At 33.9% G+C, this 14811-nt stretch overlaps 1 long non-coding RNA gene across 1 annotated transcript; it reads left to right on the forward strand.

Moving 5' to 3' along the window:
- The first annotated feature begins 2625 nt into the window (after positions 1-2625).
- LOC124366024 lies at positions 2626-14601 on the forward strand. The gene is made up of 2 exons (XR_006922771.1): positions 2626-2898; positions 14402-14601. It is a non-coding gene; the product is annotated as an uncharacterized LOC124366024 (long non-coding RNA).
- Positions 14602-14811: the final 210 nt, after the last annotated feature.

Raw genomic sequence — 14811 nt, forward strand, 5'->3', positions numbered from 1 at the left:
CAACCTGGACATTTCTAATTGCATGGGTCAGGGATATAATAATGGAGCAAATATGAAAGGAAACACTCTGGTCTACAGAAACAAATTTTATAAAAACTGTGAGAGAGCTTTTTGTACCATGTGGCTGTTATAACCTAAACTCGGTACTAAGTGATGCCGCAAAAACATCAGTGTCAACAGTGACCCTTTTTGGAATAATTTAATGGCTGGTATTTTTTAGCTCATCAACAAAACGGGGGAGTAAATTGTTAGAGAGTTTATCACAATCATGTAAAATGACCAGCATTTGGGCCTTCCCTCACATTGGCTTACTTTGTGTGACTCGCTGGGAAGCACAATAACTGAAAACAATAGGATACCAGATTGTGCAAATCCAACTACCATGGGACCTTCAGGAAGATAAATCTTTTGAAGAGGAGCTTAGAAATTAATTCCTTGTCCAAAGCAATTAAAGATTTTGGTTTATTAGTGTTGGTGACTGTATGGTATATCTTATTTCAAATAAAGATTGGTAGTAACATATTGTAACCAAAGACTGTCAACTTCTATCAAGCCACATTTGAAGTCAGTTGGGGATTTTTTAAAAGACCTCTGTGAAAATGGCTTCCTCAGCTGTTTAGTGAAAGCCAAAGAGCTGGCTGAAGAGTTAGAAGTTGAAGCAAGCTTTAAAACACCACACATCAAAAGGAAGAAAAAGTAATGTAATTACAAAGCTAATGATGAAACAATAATTGACCCCCAGGAGCGATTCTAAGTTGAATATTTTATACTACTAGTAGAGACTGCCAATATGGCTTTACAGGAGAGATTTAAAAAGCTTAAAGCATAAATATCAACAGTTGAGTTTCTTTTTGAAGTTTATGAACTGTCTAAGAGGGAGAACTTGCTTGTTAAATGCAAAGAATAGAAGACAAAGGAGCATAGTTAAGTGAGGAGCTGATACTTTTAAAGACCTCATGACAAACAAGGGTACGTTTTAATATTACATTTTGGTTATTCAGAACTCATTATATTTTTAATTACTTGGTCAGTTAAATTATAATAGTTGAACAATTAAAATTATTATACGTTTTTTCAAGCTTTCAAAATTAGTTGATCAGTTTCTGTATGGATTGCTTTGCAAGTACTCCTAACTATACCGATGTCAGGAGCAACAGTGAAGTTTTTCAACATTAAAACTGATGTAAACCTAACTAAATCTACCCTTTCACAAGAAATATTCAACAACCTCTCAATTTTGTCAATTGAAAATTATATTTCATCACATTTAGATCATAATGCCCTAAAAAAGCACATTTTGGGCCGCCAAAGCTAGGAAAATTTATTTCTGAGTGTATGTATGTAATGCGATATACCTTATTTAATGAATGTGTGTAGATGTACTCTAATGTGTTTTTAATGGAATTTAAATATTTTTACTGAGTATTAAAACTTCTTGCCAGTATTAACCTAAGTACATGTAGTATCTTTATTCTGCTTTAATATGGAGTTAAGAGAATGATGAAGGCATGCATACATAAGTGATTTATAAATTGGCTCATATGTATAAAGATATAAAATTCAATAATTTATAGTGAATGACCATATTCATTCAATATTTATTTAACAATTCACATTTTGACTGAAGTTCTACATTAAGATTCCAGTAGAAAAACAAATATTTTTAAGGAAAATGTTATGTTAAAGATGTTTCTACACAAGGCAAATTTTACCATATTTCCATCATGAACTGATGGACACATAAAAAAGTTTCTTAAAGTGCACTTGTGTGATTGTAATAATTGAAATATGTCTTATTGCATTGGATTTAAAAGAGCAAATTCATTATATTACTATGAATTAGATACTTAAGAGTCTATTGAAGAGAACATTTCGTCAGAGTAAAATATCTAGGAGAATTTAAATATTTTAAGTACCTTTTTTCTACAGGACATTTGCAAGGAATCAGCTTGGTTTCATGGGACGTTAATAAATTGTTTACTTGTATTGTATTAGTTTGATGATAGTCTGCAATGCTCCATATGTTACAGTTTAGACCATTGTAACGTATGCTGACATCGCATCGATCATTATCGTTGTCAAAATCAGTTTAGTTTTTACCAGTACCTAAGAAATATCTTTAAAAGCTGCTAGATATGTCAGCAACTACGCCATTGCCATCACGTTAATTTTGATAATTCTCAGTTTTCAAAACAAGAAAGAGTTGTTTATCAAGACACTTTAAGTTCTGTCAGTGCTAAAAAGTTTGGATTTTAAAAATTTGTTAATATTTTCAGCTTGTTAGGAAATTTTCCTACAGATTTACTTAATACATTATATAGGGTTATATTTTTTGGTAGGACGCATACCAAAGGAACAATAAATTCAAGAAAATCTAGGGACTGATATTTTTTAGAATTATGCGATTGATGTCCGATCCAAAAGAGCTTTCAATATTTGTTGCATTATTAGCATGCCAATGTAACCATACCTAGGTAAAAACTCTTGGAAAACACTGGCCTGGACAATCTTACATAGATGAATGCTTTAAAAGCACTGTTTCGTATCATGTTATCAAGCCAGTAAAATACAACAAATTAAGTTTATTTTCTTAAGTTAAGTTTAGTTACCTAATAGTAGGTAAGAACTAAAATTTCTGTGAAATAATTATTTAATTTGATTTTCTTTTCATTAAACATACCAAGTTGTGTTTATCTTTATCTCAAATCATATCAGTTTTGTAAACATACTACAAGTGTTTTCTAGTTTACATATGCACTGTAGGGAAATAGCGACGTATCGTGTGTAGCACACAACGCTTTTCCTCTTGATCACGTTACAATGCTTTACATACATTCTCTATGTTCTGTGTGTTCCAATTTTCTTATAAAATTACTCATCACTGGTTCCCTGTTCCTGGTATGTATGGTGATATTTCGTGGTAAACATTGACAGTGTGTGCTACTTCAAGAGTGAATTTCCTTCAAATGTTTGGGAACTTTAACATATAAGAGACTTAACAATGGGCTTTGTACATTTAGATTTTTTGTGACGTTAAAAATAGTTCACAGAAAGCTAACAATTTATAATGCGTTGGTAGTAAAGTAGTAGAAATGTTACACTATTGTGTGGTGCTAAAGTTTTTTAATCTATGCAAGATCATTATCAATACCCAATAGTTTAATAATCTTAATTGCACCTAGTCTTAGTATTTATAATATTAAAGATTCAACCTCTATGTATTTAAAATTTGTTTAGTTTAGGAGTTTTGGAGTTAACTTTAACACTACAGTAATGCAGTCTTGTATCTGCCATATATATAATCAAATATATGTAGTTGTAAAAGACAGTATTTACATTGTATAGTAACAGTAATATTTCTTATTGGTAACACGTTTACAAAATATAAAAGTATTATAAATTCTATTGTTTTATTTATACAACATCTGTACACAAAATTACATTCACTTCTTCATGCTTCTCAGTGGCTAGTCATGAATTCCTCAAGAGAATAGAAGGCATTTGACACCATAAGTGTTTTAAACTTTGAAATGATTTCCATTTTGTACTTGCTTGAAGTACCTAGGGAAGTCAATTAGTCGTCCACCATCCGTCCACTTAGTCAATTAGTCGTCTACTGAAAAACGGTTGTTAAGTGTTGTTAGGCCCTCAAGTTGTCCCTACCTCTAATGTGGCCTTGGGCATTCCTGCCAAGAATCAAAAGGCATCTGAAATTGCAGTACACGTATAAGTCGAGAATATAGAGGAGGGATAAAGTCAGCAATCCCGAGCTCCTGAAGACATCTCAACACAACTCTCAAAAATTGGTGTTTGAAATTACTCTTTTTTTTTTTTTGGGCCAAGGATGGGGAATCTGTAGCCAGATACCCTGGAGGTTAATCTTCTTGCCTTCACTCCAGGTTATGCGGGGTTGACTACGTTATAAAGATCGCCGACCCGCTAAACCCCACCCTTTTCCTTCCTGCCCACCTAGCCGGAACCGCTTCATAGCATTTCTTCAGCTAAGTGAGTGCCTTGTGCTACCACCTTACTGCCTCATTGTTTCGTCTTCCATTTTTCGACAAATTATGGAAAAGGCCATCCTGCTGATTGCAGCCCACTTATCTTCAGACTCCAACATACAGACGATTAGGGTCTCAGGTATCAGGTGTCCGGTAGTACCAAAGCAGTTTGCTCGTGCTTCTGCCCACTTCTCAAAGTGGAAGAAGGTGTGTTCTGCGGTGTCTTCCTCCTTGCAGTAACGACAGTTGCTTGATTCGCTTTTTCCAGTCTTTTCAAGGTAGTACCGGAAGCATCCATGACCAGACAGAATCTGTGTCAAATGGAAATTTACCTCTATTGCTTTCTTTCAAAGTTTGAAGGCTCTTTCAAACTTTGCTTCAAGCACCCACCCTACAAACAAATTCCATAAGAAAGATGTGGATAGATTAATCGGTACTAGGCCTTATTCAAAACTTCGAGTAAAATTTTTCCAAGTTACACAGTACATACATACTCCTTGTAACTTTTGAAAAAATCTCATCCAAGTGTTCATCCAGTGAGCTTTCTGTCAAGTTACATTCCTAGAAATTCAAAAGAATAAACTTTTTTAATAGGGTATCATCCCCCACTGTGATTCACTATGAGAGTGGTCTGACGTCCGCATATCTGCCATTTCAAACAGAAATCGGTAAAGTTTGTTGAGAGATTTTTTTCAAGAAAGAATTAAATGCAGGAATTGAACTTTGTGAATGTTTATATCTCCAAATTAAATTTTGATTTTCCTGTAATATAATAATCATGCCTCATCTGCATATTAAACGAGATTCTGGATAATTTTGTTCAGTTGATTAAAGTACACCAAGAACACAACTGGGCAGAGGATAGATCCCTGGGAAGCACTATAATAAATTAATAATAAATAAATAATAATAATAATAAATTCGTTTATTTGTCGTAAAACATGTTACATGCATTGACAAAGTCTAATTCAGTTACAGACTAAATAGCATTGTCTCTAAATAATATTTACTAAGTATAATACATAAATATTATATATATAACAATATAAGACATTAATTGTCTAGTTGAAAATTATACTAGTTATGTCATGAGTTAATCTTAAAACAATCATTAAAAGTCTATTTTGTTAATAGAAAAAAAACTCTTCAATATTATATAAAGGGTTTTTTAACAGACATTCATAAAGTTTATTTTTATAAATTTTAAGAGGGTATTTTTCTATCAAATGTTTCAATTTGCTATACACCTTCAAGCCAATTATAACATGACTATTCAAAGATTTGCTCAGTCAACAATATTCAATTAAAATGTTATTTTTGTTTCGTATGTTATAATTATGTGTTTGTGTATGGTTTATTAAGTCCTTATTATTTAAAATGTAAACAGATAAGTCAAACAAATATAAATTAACTATTGTAAGTATTCCTTTGTTAATGAAAACAGGTTTACAATGATCAAGATATTCAGCTTTACTAACAATTCTAACAGCTTTCTTTTGAAGCACCAGTATTTCCTGAACTCTAGCACTATTTCCCCACAGTATTAATCCGTATCTCAAAATTTACTGAAAGTATCCAAAATATGCAGTCCGAACATAATTTTCACTTATGCAGCAAGATAGACGTCTCAATAAAAAAAATAATTCTAGATAATTTAGTAGACAGAAAATCAATGTGAGGTCCCCATGAAAGATTATTATCAATATGAATTCCTAAAATTTTGATTACACTACTTTATTCAAAATTAAAACTATTTTCAGGAATTGATTTTAAAGTAAACAAAATGTTTTGAGTTTTAGTTTCATTCATTAAAAAACTGTTTTCTTTAAACCATATTGATGCCTTGTTTATTGTGGTGTCGGTTAATTTCTTTAGTTCATTCAGGTTATTACTACTATTGAAAAATGTTGTGTCATCAGTGTAGAGAAGTGTATTAGCATCAACAGCCAATGTTATGTCATTTATATATAGGATAAAAAGTAAGGGTCCAAGTACAGATCCCTGAGGGACACCGTACTCTATTTTGACTTCCTGTGACCAATTTCCTTTGATATAAATACTTTTTGTGTTCTATTGATGAGGTATGATTTTATAAAATCAAGGGCACTTCCATGAATTCCATAATGCTTTAATTTGGCTAAAAGAGTACTGTGTTCTACATGAGCAAAGGCCTTATTTTCAAAAGTTGACAGTATATTTCGTATTAGCTTGTCAATGGCATCAATAGTGGATTTCCTCTTCTGAAACCAAATTGTGATGGACTTAAAATTTTAGTTTCTTCTAAATAGTCATTTATTTGGTCATAGACCAGTACCTAGTTCTAGTAATTTAGACAAGACTGGGGTGACCGAAATTGGGCGGTAGCTACTTGGATCATTATAGGGACCTTTTTTAAAAACTGGACAAATTCTGGACACCTTCAGTTGCTCCGGAAAAATACCCTGACTCATACAGATATTGAATCAAAGTGTTAGTGGCTCAACAAAAGTATAAATAAATCTCTTTAACAGATTATTAGATATATTGTAGATGTCATTACTATCTGAATTGTTTAGTCTTTTAGCTGCATCAATTGTGTCAGATGGCTTGATTGATTTAAATGATAAAAATGATGAATTTATACAATTAGCTTTTAATGAATTTAAACTACTATTAATAACTGTACTGGTTTTCACTTTAATTTTTTTTATTGAGTCAATAAAAAAATTTCTAAAATCTTTCTGAAGTAATATCAGTTTGAAGCCTATGGGGTGTAATAAGACAAAGGAATAAATAAAAATGCTTTTATTTCCAAGAATTCCTCAGTACAAGACTGTTTTTTTCAGAATAACTTAGGTCATACATTTATAAATATTTAAAACAGGTGCAACATAACAAGCAGGCCTACAGATAAACTTAACATTAACCTAAAAAATAAATTAACTTGAGCTACATGACACTATTTTATAAAACTCCTTAACTTTGACTCTAAAAGAATCTAATTTTGCTTGTTTGAGGTTCTCAGGTAGGTTGTTGTACACTTTTGAGCCAAACTAAGAGAAGCACTCCCTACCCAATTCCAGGTACACTCTTGGAAAGTGCAGCAAGTGCGTGGCATGATGGGTTCTGTATTTCAAAACCTCCTCCTGGCAAATGAGAGCTCCTTGCTTGAGTACTGCAGTTGTCCGTCAGAATCTTCTGGATTAAAATACAGGTCTGTATCCTACACACAATTTCCATTGGCAGTACGCTAACAGCATCTCAATAAGGACAAACATGGTCAAAGTTCTTCAATTTGAAGACAAAATTAAATTGCAGAATTTTGAAGTTTCTGGATTCACTTGCTGCTGTCTCCCTTCGAGGTGCTGTTGCCATAAGTAGAATAATAATAAAAAAACAGATTTTCGTAGTACTCTACATTAATTTATTCAGATTATTGCGAGCTCTCTTGTACTTTTCTCAATCATCTCTGTTCCTTGTTTTTTAATATTTGTTTGACAACTTATTCTTTAATTTGGTGTGATTGTTATCATGTTGTTTCTAAAAGATGCTTAATTTATTGTTACTCTTTTATGAACTATTGGGTCCTTATTATTAAACACAGTTCTTATATGAGTAGTGATAAACTTTTCAATGCTGTTTACCCCTTGCAGTTGGGGGACTTTTTCCCATCAACCTCAGCAGTTGCAGTAGTTAGGTAATGATTTTCGAGATCTTTTTGCATTTCTTAAACATGATGGTGCAGCAAACTATTCTGTGGTCCATAATCTTCATCTCTTTATGGTCAACAATACTAGGTGCATCAATGACGCCAGTCCTCATGACTTCAGCCATCCTGTCCACTATGGTCTAACAAGGTGGCTGAAGTTGCTGTCACTCTGGTTGGCTCGTTAATTACTTGTTCGTATTAGTGTCTTTCATAAGTCTGCATAAATATTTTGTATCATTGCTTGTAAATGATAACAGATCAATACTTGTGTTTTTTTGTCCTGAGGGAAAAGGACGGTTTGTCCCTGCGCTTAGTCCTAAAAAGGACCTTTGCACCTCCCTTACTTAAATTTGTGTTCTCAAAATCTAAAGCTTTTACAGAAGCCTATCAGATTTGAGGGTTCCTGTTCTCTGATATCCTTGGGGCTGTAACACAGTAATACTTGTGTTACCTAGATACATAACAGTATTCACTTCTTGGCCAGATTAACAAAGAGTGAGCAAAACAAGATGAAAGAGAGGTGTATCTCACTCAAGAAGGCGTATAAACCACACATATGCCCAGTCTCTGCCCCTTTATCGTCAAAACAATTGAGAGATACTCCATACCGGGTCTACATCTTCATTGAGTGTACACTTTTCATACACAACACCATCCTTCATGTAAAGGGCCACTCCACCGTCAGCTGTGTTTCTTAAAAGACCTTGCACAAGGTGTACACTGGTATAGTGGTAAATTATCTGATGGTGTGCCAGGGTGAAACCAGGTCTTAGATACACCAAAAACATTAACATCAAGAAGGTCAAAGCCTGTTTTTAATGATCTTATGTTGAGATGTTCAACCTTGAAGTGACCATCCTTCCACTTTTCAATCAGTCAGTCCTCCAACAGTCAAGAATCATCCAAGCTTCCACCTGGGCCATGGTTGCCAACAATGGAATTCCTGACCCCGGGAGACTGACTGGTAACAGTCATACCTCACCCGGACCTCCAGGAACAGAGACTGGATCTACATCCAGACTGCAGGGCCGCCACAATAGCTTTTACAAACAGTGACCCCAAACAAGAGGCAGTCCTTCTGTTCAAGTGCACCCCATTTTGGACGAGGTCCCATCTGATCCACAAAGTCAACACCAAAAAAGTTACATACAAGGTCAAGTTAGCCTTTGAAATCATGGAGAGCTTTGTGACTAATATATCACCTAATTAATTAAAACACTGTCCAAGAAAATGTATGAGTCCGGATTTTGGTATTGACAGTGTACAGAAGATCCGCCATGTTATGGAGGGTCTCATGCTTACCCTGCCTGCCACTGTACCCTGAACAACCCCCTACCCCTCATAACCCCTTCTTAAATTATTAGCACCAACATTGATATAAATAACAGACAAACTTACACATACATAACTTAACAGTCCAGCCTTACTTAATGTCTAATATCTTTCCTCCAGGGTAACCTCGATATACACATTTCTGCTTGGGTATCGTAGATAAGAGTCATCTATCACCAATAAATGTCCAAAGTCTGTGCTGCCTATTGTGGGTGAGTTGTGGGCAGAAGGTGGGGGGGGGGGTTTCAGTCCTGCTGCAGTGGACAACAGTTGGTGAGGAGAGATGGTTCGGGGGGGATCTCTGCATTTTGGCTCACCTCTGCCAAGGTCACCTCCGACAAAATGACCTTAATCTACTGATGTCCGTCATTGTTTGGCTCTTGACTCCGCTCGTCTCAACTCGTCCCGGAGATACTTGATGTCCGCTTCCAGTACCTCTGTTGAAGTCAGGAGGCACTGGCGTTCCACTGTCAGCGTGATGATCTTCTTCCGTCTCACCAAGATCAGCTTGTTGGTGTCCATCCATTCATTGCCAACGACTCTCAACTGCAGTCCCACATTCTTCACCATGCACTAAGCCAGCTGTGTACTGAGTGGATCTCTGCATCACTCTGCTCCTCAATCTCGTAGCACTCAGCACTACTCTCCTTGTAGCTTCTGCTGAGGGCCATGCAGCGGTGCACAGCAAATAGAGGGTGGAGAGCGTCTCCACCTCATCACTCAGATCATGATTTGACTGCTAAGTCGTTCAGCATTGTTATCACTGCACCAGTGTGAGTCACCAGTCTATCAATCACCTCTTCCCCATAGGTGGCCTTTGTGGAACACAATCCACTATACAAATTTGTCACATGGTCCATAGCTTCTTGGTCCATGAACTGTCACTTGTCAATGACTGAGATAATAGCTTGATCTCTTAATGGAACGCATCTTAGTCAAAAGATTAAAAAATAACTCAAAATAAATATAGCACAAATTCTTAAAGATAAAAAACCAGAATTATCAACAATCTAAAATATAACTAACATTAGCAAGGCATTACAACAATATAATAGGAATTAAAAACTGCAACCAGAGGGGGAAAATAATGAAATTACTATCATTAGCAACTAAGATTATTCCATAAATAAAGAGCATACCAAACCCTTTAAGTGATAGTGGGTGAATTATTTCCCACCATGTTTTGCTTTGGATTATTTGTTACAGCTCAAAAAATCACTGGGATAATAATTTCTCACTTTGGAATCCTTCAATGAATAAACATATCTCTATGGAGAAGTAGGTTTCTTTCAGATGACGAAAAAATAGTAAAGCTAGTCAGCTGTTTATTCAAAAGTGGGAAATTATTATCCCACTGGCACTCTGGGACAACTAACCTACAGATTCTTCTTGGATCTTTGTTTTTTATATCAAGATAATAGATGACTGATGTAACATTGCAGATTTTGAAGGTTAGTAAACATATCCATGATCAATTAGGATTATTTTAATGATATAATGTATACATTTTCTCATGCATTATGATTGGAGTTAAAACTATTGTGTTGCAGACACTAGGCTAGATTTGCAGGTTATGTTTTTGGCTGGAGTTTCTAATATTTTCTTACACACTTGGAAGGGTTAGATAACACAGTATTATACATCAATCTATTCAGCAAATTATAGTTTTCAAAAGGGCATTACCACTTTAGTCCAAGCACATTTGGCAAAGTTAATATTTAGCTGTCACTGTAAGCCTGCATACTTAGACAGGAATGTTTTACAAGGTTGAGGCCTATATCATTTTATGCCTAGCATTTTTGTTACAGCTTATAATTGCATAAAATGTATTCACTTCCTGACAATTTTAACACTAATTAGAATCTCTTTTTGTCAAATATTGTCTCCCACTTGTAGACTATAGCAGAAAAAATGTAATGATAAATGTATTACTAGGGCCTACTCTGTACAAAACTGTTACTCAACTCTTCTAATCAGTTAATCATTGTTTTCAGATAATATGGACTCAATAGATGAGAAGGATATTCTCAGTCTTCTTCACTTAGACATTTTGGAAGAACAAGAAAAAGGAATAGTACAAAAGGACGAGCGACTGTTCAAAATGCTGTTCGGCACTCAAATGTAGGTGCACATGTACCTCAAAAAGTTGAGAAGTATAGAAGGTGCGCACATTGTTCTACAAAGGCCAAGGAGAAGAGGAGCAATATGGTCTGCCCGACTTGTAACGTTGCTCTCTGCAAGGATTGTTTCACTCCATTCCACCAAAACTAGATGAAAAAGGCTACAAAACGAGCCCCACAATACGTTATTGTGTTTCAAAGTGTTTTTTATCTTTAGTAATAATGTTTGTAATAATATTATAATTAATATTTGCTGTTATTATTAAAATATTATGCATATGACTAAATTATTTCATTCAATTCCTCCAAAAAGTGGGAAATATATATCCCAGTAAATCATACACCACACATCGATAAATGCAGGTTGCTTATGTTTCGCTGGGATATTAATTTCCCACCCAAAAAAAAAAAAAAAAAAAAAAAAAAAACACACACAAAAACAAATAAAATTGTTTTGAAATTATTTTTTAAGTCATATTTGGCAACATTAGAACCATCCTATAAAGAAATTGGCTCATTTTTCAAAGTGCCAGACTACTGCCACTTAAAGGGATAACAGAAATAACAACCAAACTGACAGTTTTTCATCTTTCTTCCTCGCCGTCTTTGTGTTGGATACTGGTACACAGGACAGAGATGTATCAGTATTGCGTGACCGTAATTGAAGGCGCCTAAAATACGACCGTATGGAGGTCTGTGACCAGTCCATGGCAGCATCGGGGACGGGCAGTGTTAGTGGGGCAATAGTCCTTTGCAACGTTGGCAACACTGGACAATCCTGCTCAAATCTGTTGTAGAGATCGAAAATACCGTTATTAAATAAAATTTTGTCTATAAGCTTTTACCAAAATAACGTGGTCAATCGATATGCTCCAGTAACCTGTTACTATGGTTCATGTTATTAGCCGACCTACGCTCGGTATTGGTGTCATACTATTACTGAACTGACGTTATTAAGATGCAAGTAACTGAATCAGACTAAATTTACATGTGTGGCTATTAACGCATTAATTTAGAGCACAAAGAAAATATATAATTTTAAAGATCAAAACACGAACTGCATTATAACACAAGATGTTTTTATTAGTCTATACCAGATGTGTGCAGTGTTACAGAATAAAAAATAAACACACAGATAAGTATATCAAAAGTTTTCTTAGATACAATTTATTGTAGTGTTTGTATTCAAATTAATTAAGAATTCCTGTAAGAAAAGAGCTTCTAGAATGTAGGCCTACCTATTTATTATATTAAAATGTATGGTGCAGTAAATATGTTTATAATTTATTACAAAAACAAGTATGTACAGGTCCGATTGTATTTTGATAAATATTTCGGTTTATCTAATAGTTTCGGTTTCATCTTTTTCCCCGCTCCTTCCGCTCAATCCAGCTCACTCCACTGCGTTATTGGTTTTTCAGTAACGTAATACCAGGACGATAGTGGCAGTGAGAACATTGTAACATAATACCAGAAAGACGTTATGAGAACGCCAAATATTCATCCCAGTTGTTACTGAAGTAACATGCTGTTACTGCTAACACCTTACCCTGGTAATACGATACCACTGATTAACTCTGTTACTAAGATTAATACGTCCGTTCAAACCGTTACAATCACTTAAGTGCACTTTGGGAAAATATATCTTATATTTGTTATAAAAATGCGGCAAAATTCGTTGTTTTTTAACAACTGCGAAATTTACCAATTTTTAATTTGTATCAATTAGTTGTGGAATTTATATTACGTTTCGTCTGAAAGTGTATATGTTTTTCCATTTAGAGGTTGGTTACAAAGTTGATTTACATAAGTTATAATAAATATTGACGAGGCAGTCCTTTGGCAGACTCCTTGATAAATATCTAGTAAGTCAGTTATAGATGGAAACAAACTGATTGTTGTTTGATAAATAATTCTTAGCCCAATATTATGGGATTCTTCTGAATGAATCGTATTAAAAAAACCAGCTAACATATTAAAAAACTGTCTAATTTAGTATGAATACTTTTGTTACAGAAGAAAGTTTTACCAAAACCTTGTTTGTTGATGTATTTGATTTTTCTTATTGTACAATTTTCCAAGAATTTAACTGATTCTATGTTTAACCCATTCCAGTAATATTTTGAGAAAAATCAAACCGCGAAATAAGTCTACATTACATAATTTGCTACGCTGATTTGTATATGTAGTGTGTCCATAAATTACTGTATCAAACTTCTCAATTAGATTTGTCGGGTAAGATAAGTAAACAGTTTTTTTATAAAGTATAGCAATTTTTTGCCTAGTATACAATTTGCCCGAATGTGTTTTTAGGATAAATTTACACCTTTAAATTAGACAAATTAATAAAATTCAATCTTTGTAAAATGTAAAATCTGCTTTTAAAGAACTATTAATTAACCTTTAAAAATAATCCCAGATTTAAAAATGGTACTGTAGTAACACAACATTTTGACACTGTTATAAAAGCCTGATATAAAATATTTATGAGTAGTAAAACACTTTGTTCTTTTAGAAGAACATTGTAATACTAAGTTTTTTGCTGCAAAAAATAATAACGGACTAGTAAAGGTTTTATTATTCATTGAAAGTACGCATCCAGTTGTTAATACTTAACTGCTGATTAGTAATCAGCTGATTGTTACATTTAACATTTAAAATAATGAACTCAAATGGTAATCATCTACAAACAGTTTGCATTTCATCATTCTTATTTTTTGTAATCTCTAATTTTTGAGTAATTACCACTTCTTGAACATTTTCTAAGCCCATTATTTTTAAACCTGATATGATGTTTTTGTGAAAGTTTATATAAAAAATTCTTTATTAGACTAACAATTTTGTAAAATTTGAATTTTTATATTATGGCTAGAGGGCTTGAGTATATAAAATTATCACCAAGTATAAAAGTCTTAGAATAGCGTGTCAAACCAAAACTCATCAAACAGGGCAAGGGGTTTCAATGAGAAATTGCATTGTTGATCACCGTATTGATAATGGTGACAGAATTTTAATTTAAACTACATAACATAAGTTACCATAAAAAATGCTTCCCTTTTGAGGTTACTGTAAAATTAATACTTTTTGAAATCCCAATGGTGGCCTTCTTGAGTTGATCGTGTTATATTTACATTTAAACTTTGGAACGGGGTTGACAATGGGCTCTAGGTTAGTTTTTGGTGAAGCTACACAGACATTTTTGCTAAGCGAGGACAATAATAATTGCAATTTTCTGATTTTGTATATTTTGTATTGTTTAGTTAAAGGAACCCTGACGTGGACGCCAAAGATTACGTTGGATTTGGAATCTGCACCAAGTTTCCGCACTGATCATCGAGGATATCGAAGCCTTCAAACTTATTTTCATCTCATCGCATCTGAATCTTGTACATCATATATTATGAGGAGGTATTATTGAGAAAACTGTCATATGTGTAGCAAATAAATAATATAATTTTCATTCGTAAGGCTTACGCAGCCTATCGTATCCATTATTTACAGCTTTCGGTTCACACCACAATGAGTAATTGCTTTTTCAGATTTAGTTTACCATTTTTAGATTGAAGATGAATCTCTACAGCAAGTGCAAAATATTTCAAGTTTTAATAATGTTTTTGACACGGTGTAAACTGGAAAAGTTTGATATAAATAGCATTGTCACGTCTCAAAA

Source organism: Homalodisca vitripennis, chromosome 7, assembly GCF_021130785.1.
Source record: "Homalodisca vitripennis isolate AUS2020 chromosome 7, UT_GWSS_2.1, whole genome shotgun sequence".
Classification (NCBI taxonomy): domain Eukaryota; kingdom Metazoa; phylum Arthropoda; class Insecta; order Hemiptera; family Cicadellidae; genus Homalodisca; species Homalodisca vitripennis.